Genomic DNA, 13048 nt, shown 5'->3' on the forward strand with positions numbered 1-13048 from the left:
GCTTCTGATTAATCCTGGAATACCTTGTTTGGTATCAGCATTAGATTTCCTGATGGAAATGATCCGCGATCCATGATGGTTTTCTTTAGCTGGTTTCTGGACAGGTGTTTTTATTCCTTCTCCCTCCTTAGAAAGCTGGTCTGTACAAGGAAAGAAAAAATCAGTCTCTTCAGTTACGCGGTAGGAATTCAATCAGATTTCCCATATTTATGTAGCTCATACAATGACACTTCAGCCCACAGTTAATATTCTTAAGTACAAATGTAAGTGACTACAGATGGGTTCTTTATTTAAACAGCTACACTTACCTGGTAAACCCATAGAAGCAGCCTATGTGAATAGATTAACTACTAGAGAACCAGGAAATCAACCACACTCACCATCACATTTGTCACCATGTGCAGAATTGATGACAACGGGAGGATGTGTCGGGCTTGGGACAGTCTCTGACTTTTCCACTTCCATCACTTCCAATGACTGTGGAAAGGGATCGGAGTGCACAGAAAGCTTGCTCTGCTGCACTGTTATCTGAGCTGCCCTCGGATCGTCACCTGCAGACTCTGGTGGACTCAGCAGAGTAGCTACAGGAAGAAAAGGATCAATTTAAAACTTTGATCCTAACCTTACAACCACTGCACAAAGATGGCAGGCAAGGCTGAAAACCCACACAGATAAATGCTGAGTCTCCAGTTGCCCATCCAACTGGCTACTGGGCGAACAAAGAAATTCCCCCCTACACAACATTCACCCAGTAAAAGCTTAAATTCAGGAAAACAGCCTACAAGGCAAAGGCCACAGGAGCAGAAAGAAGCTGAGCATGCAAGAAAAAACTGAAATATCAGAAGCACATAAAGTTGAGCTGTGCTCCTATCTATCATCTTCCCAGCTTTCTTCTGTTCATTCAATCAGTCTCTCAGGAGCAGTTGTTTCAAAACATTGCCCTCCTCAACACTGGTCAAACTCTAGTAACATCACCCTGACTCAGCACGGAGCCCCTGGGCTGCACGGCTGCAAGCCCTCCAATGGAGCCCCTCCTTCAACACCACGAGTGACAGCAGTGAGTAACCCCAACACATTTGTCTGACCGCTGCAGGTCTTCAAGCTCACCCACCTGGACAACCTCAGCAAAGACAGCGATCTTCAAAGCCTTGCAGTTCACTTCTCCTGTAGGCTGAACCAACACTGAATCCGTCAATTAAGAATAATGGGGTAGGAAGAATTTTCCTCCTCACTTTGCCAATGTCAAATTCTGTAAGTTGGAATTTCTGGTCTTCAAGGTTTCTTCACCTACGAAGAAAACACTAAAACCTTCCCCTGTCTTTGTTACTTGTACAGCAAAAGCATGCCAGTGCGTATCGATACACAAATCCACACACATGTGCCTGAATACTGTAACTCAGCACTGCATGGAGCTGCAGCACGTTCTGCTCAGCCACAACAAGGGTTTGGGTCGGTTTTTTTTCTTTTCTGATGTAAAAATCAAATATTTTGATATTTTAGGTTTGTTTTGTTGGTTGCTTTTTTTTTTTAAGGTATCAAATGCAGTAAAACCTACAACCAGGACAGACAGAAGATCAAATTCAAGTGATTCGGAACTCTATCATTAAAGTGCTGCACTTTTCTGTGCTAAGCATTTCTTACAGTCAGTAAGGAAAGGCTGGAACCTTTTACTCACACAGACACTAGTGAATTTTCCAAAAAATAATTTTTTTTTTTCAGGGAATTTCCCAAATCTAAACTAAAGAGAGGAGAAGTCAGGTTCTCAAGTTAGTTGCTGGACTGACTGCATGACAAAGGGAACAAAAACAGCAGTTAAGGATAAAGTTTCCTTCCCTCCTACAATACTGATAGAAATGCTGCCTTTTTACCTTTAGTACCTTCACAACAGATTCCTCTCTGGCAGATTCCTACGATCCTAAAGACCTCAATGCTGCTCAGCACAGACACCGGGCACCAAATGACTCTGGACTCTGCACCGTGGAACACGCACACAGCTCAGCACTTCTGTTCTCACAATTGGAAGGGTTCTAGAATCTAGAACCGCCTCATCAGATACTTGTGACCTCCCTGACTCCAGCCCTGGTGCACGCAGGCACCACCTGCCCAATACCCAACATCTCCCCCCTCTTTATCATCTCCAGCCCCTGTAAAGGTTCCCCCGCGTACTCCCTGTTACTCCAAAGGTGATTCGCACATTTAAGGCTATTCCGCAAATTATTCAAACATTAAACATATGTGAAAAACAATTAAGCTGTCATAATAACATACCAAAGTGATGCAGCTATAGTGCCTACAATCCTGAAAGCACACAACAGCAATCTGCCTAACAATTGTGAAATGCTGTATGGCAACACTTAGTCAACTTGTAGAGAACAGTGCATTCAAGTTCAAGATAACAGCACAGTACACAATGGAGTTACAACTTTTCCAAGTTCAATGTAACACTATTGTACAGAATCTTTGTGGCAGTCCAGTTCTGTCCAGTGTGCATTATAATGTCACACTCCATAACCAAATAAGAAGACAAAAACATATTGGCTGTGCAGAATCCTTCTGAATGTCCTCCACTGGGGGATTATCCAGGAACAAGGTCTCCCCCGCTCACGAACTATCAGTCCGGCATGAAGGCTGGATTCCCAGTTCGGACCTTCAGGCACATTGGGAGCAACGCAGTCTCATGTGCCGTTACCAGCAGCCGCTGCCCAGTGCTGACGTCAAATCACTGGCTGCACTGGAGACATTAACCAAGGAGACATTGACCAAAACCGGTGCTGAGATGTTCGGATCCTCACGGTGCACAGGATGGCTCGTCATTTGGTGCCGGCTTAACCCAACGTGCCGGCAGCCAGCAGGGCCCACTTGGGGTCCCGACACAGACGTGTTTCCTGCCCATGACGAGGAGTGGCATAGGGTCTGGGAGCCATGGCCCTCCGTCGGGTCTGATCAGGACCTGACCTATTGGTGTCCATTCGGTCAGCTGATGGTCTCCCATCCGATTCTCTCACGCAGGAGGAGAGCGTGTGGGCACAGCTCAGGCCCCTCCAGCCCTCCCCCCTCTTTAAGTGCACAAAGACGCCCCTTCAAGGCCTGATGTGCACACTCCACAATAACCTGGCCGGTGCTGCTGCCAGGAATGCTGAAGATATGCTTAATGCCCCAAACTGTGCACTAGTGTCCAAAACATGCACTTCTATATCCTGGGTCATTGTCAGTCTTTAACTCATGAGGTGCACCCATGACAGCGATGGCCATGCACAACGCTTTCATGTAATGCATGGCGGTCTGTCCAGATTGTGCCACAGCCCAGAGAAAACCACTGCATGTGTCAGTTGTGACATGCAAGTGACGGAAACACCCAAACTCTGGGAAGTCTGTGACATCCATCTGCCAAACCTCATTTGGTCTCAAACCTCTGGGGTTCACCCCTGCAGGAAACAGGTTAGCCATAACTCCCGCTCCTCCTTGGCCGATTCAGTTAACTTTCTAAGAGCACCAAGGGCGGGTAGCAGCTTCTGCGGCTCTTCATCCCCTGCACAAGCTCACAGAGCTCCATGCTGGCTTTCTCTAATGCTGACCGACTGACACAGTGAGAAGCTTCATCAGCCAGACCTCTCTGCATTATCCACTTAATAAGCAGGGAGGCTTATTAAGTCCAGAAAAAGTTAAAGGGGGGAATAACGCAGCTGTGGCGTGCAGCTCCCGCTTCTCACACTGCTGCTGCATCACTGCTGATAACTGGAAGGCAGGGAGCACCCCCCATTCTTGGAGGCACATTTGGTCCAAAACAAAAGAATAATTCTGCTCCCTCCCACCCCCACATTGTCTTTAAGTTGCCTTAAAGGATTCAAGTCAAAAACAAAAGCATACACCAACAAAACTCAAGAGCTGGCAGAACTCCAAGCTAGACATAGGGACTACCCAAGAAATGGGAGCCCCAAAGAAGCTTCCAGCTGCACCCAACGCTGAGCATGGCCAAGGGAGGAGGAAGGAAGGAGCTTGAGGTTGAAGCCTTCAGAGCATCACTGGATCAGGAGATCAATTGCCAGGCACTGCAGCACACAGATGGACGTCCTTCTGGGCTGTCACAGAACTGCTTTGTCCTCTTGCTGCTGAAAGGAGCCAACCTTTCGGCAGGAGCAGGGAATGGATGCACAGGGCCTCAACTCTGACCAGCAGGAAAACTCTGGACAATGGAATGCAGTCTGCCAATCTTTTACCAGTTCAGCTGTGCTTTAAGACTCATTGTGAAGCCTTTTAAAATATTTATTTTTATATATATATACTACAAGACTACTCAGATATACTATCAATCATCTTAGAAAGTTCAAGATGGAGTTCATCCACGTCCTTCTCCAGCTCCAAGTCATATTGTCCTTCCATTTCCTCTAAGAATTCTGAGATGAACTTTTCGAGGTCATCTTCTTCTACAGCCTTGGTGAGCAGGCTGACCTCCAGCAGGGCTGGAGCAGCAGTCTGGGAAGAAGGAAGACAAAGTCAATGATTGCTCAGGAGATCCTTCCTCTGCAGCACTTCTCCTTCAGCACTGCTGAGCCTTAACCCAACATGGGGCCAAGGGGCTCCTGAAGGACGTTAACAGTAAGCCTGACCAGGACAGCACTGACACTTCCTCCCCTCCTTACCAAAGCTGCTATTTTAGCTTTTTTAGCTGGAGGCTCCTCTTCTTCAGTGCTTCTCTGACGATTCACAGCTGCCACAGCAGAGGGAGAGATCTCAGCAGCCTTCCTCTTCCTTGCTCGCTTCGTGGGGCTGCTGGCTTTGCCATCCCAAGGCTTCTCACACACGTTGCCCTTGGCTACAGGAAGAAGAGAGAGCTGGTACAATTGTGCCTTGAGAGGAGTCCAGGTTGTCCTGTCATTCCCACAGCTCTTCTCCACAGTTAAATACATCTGGCCAGCAAAATTACATTGCTCTTTCCACAAATCTCAGCAATATCTTCCACAGTAAGTGCTGCATACCAACAGTCCCACCAAAGGAACAAAGAAACTGCACAGCTACACCATATTATAACCCAGACAAGGGAAACAGCCATACAGCAGGAGAAAGCAATACATGGTCCCTCTAGAGAAAGGAAAAAGCAGGAGCTACAGACAAGAGTGTGCAACCAGACGCTGTGCAAGCCACAACAGACCCACAAAATACATCCAGGGGTTTATCACACAGGTAAGTCTGCAGCTCAGTGCCACTGTCTGTCCCTCGTTCTCAAGCTGAAGTCTGGCTGGAAGGAACACAAGTGAACTAAGAAAATAAGCATTTCCCTTTCTAGCACTAAGCAAAGGCATGCACCCACCATGAGCACTCAGGTCCCTTTACTTCCGAGGACCACCTCACACTCAACACTCATTCATAGTTCTCTGCTCCTGAGGTTGGGCTGATGGTTTCCCTGGCAATGCTGTTGCCCACCGTGCTGAGATTTCACTTAGGCCTTTGCAAGCTGATAAGCTGAACATGAAGGGTGGATTCAGGACTGCTAAGCTCTGCACTTTTACCTTTGACTGTTTCTTTAGCTGCAGCCGGCACAGCAGCCACTTCCTTCTTCAGCTTCTTTGGTTGTCTCAGCTGCAGCTTCTCCTTTATTGCCCCCTCAAGGCTCTTTGCTTGAGCTCTAGAATTTGGTGTACTCTGATCCCAGGGCTAAAAAGAAATAAAGTAAGTGCAAAATAAGAACAAACACCAGGGGAAGTGTATGAAGGAAATCAGATTGGAGATATTGCAAAAACGGCTGCACCTGGAACAGTACATTCCTGTCACTTGGGTCACTGACCCTTTCATAAATGCCTGCATATAACAAGATCCATGCTTTGCTGTGAAAACACTGTTTCAAACGTGTGCAATTAACAAAGCAAGCTCGTTTAAATCAGCGCAGTACTGGAGTTGTTACATACCACATTCTATCTGAGCAACAGAAAGTCATTCCTGTTCCCCTACACAACATCCACCCACAGTCTGATTTCATTGAACACGAAGCCATTGTGGCCTTTTTGTATCCAGTGCCCCCCACGTTAACCTCACATGTTGTACCTGGTGCCAGCAGGGTTACTGCCTCACTGCCAGATACAATCAGATCAATTCTGAGTTTGAGGAGTGCAAAGCTGTCTGGGAAAGCCATTGAAAGTATCAGGATTGTGAAACATGGCTGCAGCTCTTCACCAAAGGCAGGAAGGTAGGAATGCACTCATGATGGTGGCACATGGTGAGCAGTGAGACATGAGAACATGTGAAGAAATTGTGTCACTGTGTCCATCTTCAGAAGGGACTCACCTCTGCGGGTGAAGAGACAGCTTTGGGAGCAGCCCTGCTCCATCCCACAGTCTTTTTCTCTTCTCTTCCAGGTGCTTTAAAACAAGGAAAAAGAAAATCATTTGGTCAACAGCAAGCATAGAAAGAAACCTGAGTGCCAGTGTTTCCTCCATGTGCTTATTTCCTCACATTCAATAACAAAGCACAGAGGCGACATCTCGCAGTCCATACAGTATCCAAGCTCTTCCCTCCTTCACATGCTGTCTCATCACAAAGCCTCTCTCACCTCCCCAATGAATAATTCACCCCCCAGACCTTTCTGACAGAGGTTGGCCCCCATGTTGAGGAGTCAATCCATGCTTTTCAAATACATTTACATATCAAACTAAGCAACACACGCCAAAGATGAAGGCAACCTTGGCATCAACACACAGGACATGCTACACCAAAAACATGGCAGAAAAAAAAATGTACAAGAGAAACTGAATTACAAAACCTCACAGCGAATGAATTTTCCAGAATAAAGCAGACAGACACCACGGATTCAATGGAAAAACACATGGATGGACATCCTGGCACTTCCTGCCTTTGCATGTTGTAAGAAACAGCCCAGGCAATTCTAAGCAAACTCCATTTGCTTGACAGGGGAAGCACTTTGGCAGAGCAGACAGTGAAGCACCTCCTTACCTGCTGGCTTTGCGACCTGCTGCATCCGCAGGGCTTTCTCCTGCTTGATTTCTTCCAAAGTTTTAATATGAATTTCTTCCAATGGCTTGATTTTACGCGGTGGCTCTTCCAGTTTCACGTTACCCGGCCCAGGTGGAGGGATAATTCTCTCGTTCTTGCATTTACCCTTAGCTCTCTTCTCAGTAAGAAGCTCTTCTACATTTTGCTTCTCATCCTCCAGTCCTTTGTGTTTCCTTTCAGCCAGGGCTTCCGAGTAGGTTTTAATGTGAACTGCAGGGGAAGGCCTTACCCCGGAGCTGGGATCCTCCACCTTACAGCACCCTTCTGCCTGGGGGGCAGCTGGGGTTTCTCCTCCCTGATTCGCTCTTTCAAGACGGATCTCTTCCAGAGTCTTGACATGGATCTCCCCTGCTGGCTTGGCACCCTTCTCTGCCATCATCAAGAAAGGAGAAGCATAATGATTAAATGAGAGTCCAACGAGAGCTCAAGTTTCCAGATTTGTCATAATATTACAGAATATACGTGTTCCCAACAACAACGCTCCTGAGAAAGAATAAGCAGAAAGCCTAGAGAATCTGTGCAGCAAACACCAATGACCATTTACCTCTCCTTGGTGCTCTGTCAATCTTGATCTTCTTCCCCAGCCTTTCTACGAGGCTGCGCTTCAGCGGAAGGCCACTGACATCAGCTACAGAGAGAAAACAACAACATTCCTAAGATAATTCCTTTGGAGAAAGATTTTTACAAGTCAACCACTAACTTTGGTTTCTCCAAGTGTATGTTCTCAAATTCGCCTTTCAGCTGCTACACTTGTGTGCCACTTGGAGTCATCACAGACCCACGACACACTTTCCTCCCTCCTGCTTCAGCAGTGCTCTCCCATTTACGTGGAGGCAGCCAAACAGCAGCTCACAAGCAGCCCTTACCTACAGAGGATTCCTGTTTTCCAGGTTTATCAGCAATATTCAGTTTAATCACAGGCACCTCCCCTAAAACAAAGAAAAACAAAGTGCTTATTTGACAGAAACCAACAGAATTACTGACCTGTGAGCTCATTTCCCACCCAAAACAAAGACACCACTTTGACAGCCCTGACAGAAAATAATATTGCAACTGTAATGCACTCAGGGTAAGTCCCAATTGTAATTTATCCATTCCACTTAGGAGCCACCAAATGGAAGCAAAGGTACTCATCATTACCCTGCTTTGCAGACAGCGTCACAGTTCTGACCAGTGTCCGCACATTCTCCTTCTTCGGCACAGGAACAGTTTGAGATTGGAGCTGATGAGCAGGAGCTCCTGAAGGCCCTTCTGATCCAAGTGAACAAACAGACAGTGTTTACAACAGGAAAAAGAAAAGCCACTGCCAACAACAAAAACAAACCTGACAGAACCGTCACAAAGACCAAAGCGCATTTGTTACTCACTACTGTCCAATGTGCAACAACCACTGCACGGCTCTATTCCCCAACACAGTGCCAGCTATCTGAGTATTATCAGAAGGATAACAAAGTAGGGCATATGAACTCACCACTTTGTTGTTTGGTTTTATCCTTTTGTTTCTTCAGTCTGATTTCTTCAAGTGTTTTTATTCCAAAATTCAGACTGTCATCTGGGAACACAGAGCAGTGAATGAGACTGAAGGACAGAGGCACACGCTGAGGACCACAGCTCTGCAAACTGCCTCCTGCTCAGAAGCATGCAGAACAAACCCTGTCGGCTCTCCCCATAGCTAAGAGCACCATGGACCTGATGTCTGTCTGCTGCCCTCCTTTCATCCTTCTGGATATTAAAAGTAGGCTTTATCCCTTACTTTATCCCATCCACACGACATTAGATTCCTCTATCAGCAAATGTGGCTTTCACCACTGGTTGGAAAGATGCACATACAGGCACTTAAACTCCATGCTGTGGCCTCGTCGTGCTCTAATGCTGTAAACAAAGGAGTTTACCTTCCTAATCTGAAAGGCACATGAAGATACGAGGTAGGAACAAGATCATGGAAATAGCTGATTCCATTCAGCAACCCTATGTTCTGTTGTGTTTGTTCAATAAATTGCTTTGGAGTTAATTGGCAAGTGCTTCTGATTAATCCTGGAATACCTTGTTTGGTATCAGCATTAGATTTCCTGATGGAAATGATCCGCGATCCATGATGGTTTTCTTTAGCTGGTTTCTGGACAGGTGTTTTTATTCCTTCTCCCTCCTTAGAAAGCTGGTCTGTACAAGGAAAGAAAAAATCAGTCTCTTCAGTTACGCGGTAGGAATTCAATCAGATTTCCCATATTTATGTAGCTCATACAATGACACTTCAGCCCACAGTTAATATTCTTAAGTACAAATGTAAGTGACTACAGATGGGTTCTTTATTTAAACAGCTACACTTACCTGGTAAACCCATAGAAGCAGCCTATGTGAATAGATTAACTACTAGAGAACCAGGAAATCAACCACACTCACCATCACATTTGTCACCATGTGCAGAATTGATGACAACGGGAGGATGTGTCGGGCTTGGGACAGTCTCTGACTTTTCCACTTCCATCACTTCCAATGACTGTGGAAAGGGATCGGAGTGCACAGAAAGCTTGCTCTGCTGCACTGTTATCTGAGCTGCCCTCGGATCGTCACCTGCAGACTCTGGTGGACTCAGCAGAGTAGCTACAGGAAGAAAAGGATCAATTTAAAACTTTGATCCTAACCTTACAACCACTGCACAAAGATGGCAGGCAAGGCTGAAAACCCACACAGATAAATGCTGAGTCTCCAGTTGCCCATCCAACTGGCTACTGGGCGAACAAAGAAATTCCCCCCTACACAACATTCACCCAGTAAAAGCTTAAATTCAGGAAAACAGCCTACAAGGCAAAGGCCACAGGAGCAGAAAGAAGCTGAGCATGCAAGAAAAAACTGAAATATCAGAAGCACATAAAGTTGAGCTGTGCTCCTATCTATCATCTTCCCAGCTTTCTTCTGTTCATTCAATCAGTCTCTCAGGAGCAGTTGTTTCAAAACATTGCCCTCCTCAACACTGGTCAAACTCTAGTAACATCACCCTGACTCAGCACGGAGCCCCTGGGCTGCACGGCTGCAAGCCCTCCAATGGAGCCCCTCCTTCAACACCACGAGTGACAGCAGTGAGTAACCCCAACACATTTGTCTGACCGCTGCAGGTCTTCAAGCTCACCCACCTGGACAACCTCAGCAAAGACAGCGATCTTCAAAGCCTTGCAGTTCACTTCTCCTGTAGGCTGAACCAACACTGAATCCGTCAATTAAGAATAATGGGGTAGGAAGAATTTTCCTCCTCACTTTGCCAATGTCAAATTCTGTAAGTTGGAATTTCTGGTCTTCAAGGTTTCTTCACCTACGAAGAAAACACTAAAACCTTCCCCTGTCTTTGTTACTTGTACAGCAAAAGCATGCCAGTGCGTATCGATACACAAATCCACACACATGTGCCTGAATACTGTAACTCAGCACTGCATGGAGCTGCAGCACGTTCTGCTCAGCCACAACAAGGGTTTGGGTCGGTTTTTTTTCTTTTCTGATGTAAAAATCAAATATTTTGATATTTTAGGTTTGTTTTGTTGGTTGCTTTTTTTTTTTAAGGTATCAAATGCAGTAAAACCTACAACCAGGACAGACAGAAGATCAAATTCAAGTGATTCGGAACTCTATCATTAAAGTGCTGCACTTTTCTGTGCTAAGCATTTCCTACAGTCAGTAAGGAAAGGCTGGAACCTTTTACTCACACAGACACTAGTGAATTTTCCAAAAAATAATTTTTTTTTTTCAGGGAATTTCCCAAATCTAAACTAAAGAGAGGAGAAGTCAGGTTCTCAAGTTAGTTGCTGGACTGACTGCATGACAAAGGGAACAAAAACAGCAGTTAAGGATAAAGTTTCCTTCCCTCCTACAATACTGATAGAAATGCTGCCTTTTTACCTTTAGTACCTTCACAACAGATTCCTCTCTGGCAGATTCCTACGATCCTAAAGACCTCAATGCTGCTCAGCACAGACACCGGGCACCAAATGACTCTGGACTCTGCACCGTGGAACACGCACACAGCTCAGCACTTCTGTTCTCACAATTGGAAGGGTTCTAGAATCTAGAACCGCCTCATCAGATACTTGTGACCTCCCTGACTCCAGCCCTGGTGCACGCAGGCACCACCTGCCCAATACCCAACATCTCCCCCCTCTTTATCATCTCCAGCCCCTGTAAAGGTTCCCCCGCGTACTCCCTGTTACTCCAAAGGTGATTCGCACATTTAAGGCTATTCCGCAAATTATTCAAACATTAAACATATGTGAAAAACAATTAAGCTGTCATAATAACATACCAAAGTGATGCAGCTATAGTGCCTACAATCCTGAAAGCACACAACAGCAATCTGCCTAACAATTGTGAAATGCTGTATGGCAACACTTAGTCAACTTGTAGAGAACAGTGCATTCAAGTTCAAGATAACAGCACAGTACACAATGGAGTTACAACTTTTCCAAGTTCAATGTAACACTATTGTACAGAATCTTTGTGGCAGTCCAGTTCTGTCCAGTGTGCATTATAATGTCACACTCCATAACCAAATAACAAGACAAAAACATATTGGCTGTGCAGAATCCTTCTGAATGTCCTCCACTGGGGGATTATCCAGGAACAAGGTCTCCCCCGCTCACGAACTATCAGTCCGGCATGAAGGCTGGATTCCCAGTTCGGACCTTCAGGCACATTGGGAGCAACGCAGTCTCATGTGCCGTTACCAGCAGCCGCTGCCCAGTGCTGACGTCAAATCACTGGCTGCACTGGAGACATTAACCAAGGAGACATTGACCAAAACCGGTGCTGAGATGTTCGGATCCTCACGGTGCACAGGATGGCTCGTCATTTGGTGCCGGCTTAACCCAACGTGCCGGCAGCCAGCAGGGCCCACTTGGGGTCCCGACACAGACGTGTTTCCTGCCCATGACGAGGAGTGGCATAGGGTCTGGGAGCCATGGCCCTCCGTCGGGTCTGATCAGGACCTGACCTATTGGTGTCCATTCGGTCAGCTGATGGTCTCCCATCCGATTCTCTCACGCAGGAGGAGAGCGTGTGGGCACAGCTCAGGCCCCTCCAGCCCTCCCCCCTCTTTAAGTGCACAAAGACGCCCCTTCAAGGTCTGATGTGCACACTCCACAATAACCTGGCCGGTGCTGCTGCCAGGAATGCTGAAGATATGCTTAATGCCCCAAACTGTGCACTAGTGTCCAAAACATGCACTTCTATATCCTGGGTCATTGTCAGTCTTTAACTCATGAGGTGCACCCATGACAGCGATGGCCATGCACAACGCTTTCATGTAATGCATGGCGGTCTGTCCAGATTGTGCCACAGCCCAGAGAAAACCACTGCATGTGTCAGTTGTGACATGCAAGTGACGGAAACACCCAAACTCTGGGAAGTCTGTGACATCCATCTGCCAAACCTCATTTGGTCTCAAACCTCTGGGGTTCACCCCTGCAGGAAACAGGTTAGCCATAACTCCCGCTCCTCCTTGGCCGATTCAGTTAACTTTCTAAGAGCACCAAGGGCGGGTAGCAGCTTCTGCGGCTCTTCATCCCCTGCACAAGCTCACAGAGCTCCATGCTGGCTTTCTCTAATGCTGACCGACTGACACAGTGAGAAGCTTCATCAGCCAGACCTCTCTGCATTATCCACTTAATAAGCAGGGAGGCTTATTAAGTCCAGAAAAAGGGAAAGGGGGGAATAACGCAGCTGTGGCGTGCAGCTCCCGCTTCTCACACTGCTGCTGCATCACTGCTGATAACTGGAAGGCAGGGAGCACCCCCCATTCTTGGAGGCACATTTGGTCCAAAACAAAAGAATAATTCTGCTCCCTCCCACCCCCACATTGTCTTTAAGTTGCCTTAAAGGATTCAAGTCAAAAACAAAAGCATACACCAACAAAACTCAAGAGCTGGCAGAACTCCAAGCTAGACATAGGGACTACCCAAGAAATGGGAGCCCCAAAGAAGCTTCCAGCTGCACCCAACGCTGAGCATGGCCAAGGGAGGAGGAAGGAAGGAGCTTGAGGTTGAAGCCTTCAGAGCATCAC

The sequence above is a fragment of the Coturnix japonica genome, chromosome 24, assembly GCF_054131305.1.
Source record: "Coturnix japonica strain WE chromosome 24, WE-NBRP24, whole genome shotgun sequence".
NCBI lineage: Eukaryota > Metazoa > Chordata > Aves > Galliformes > Phasianidae > Coturnix > Coturnix japonica.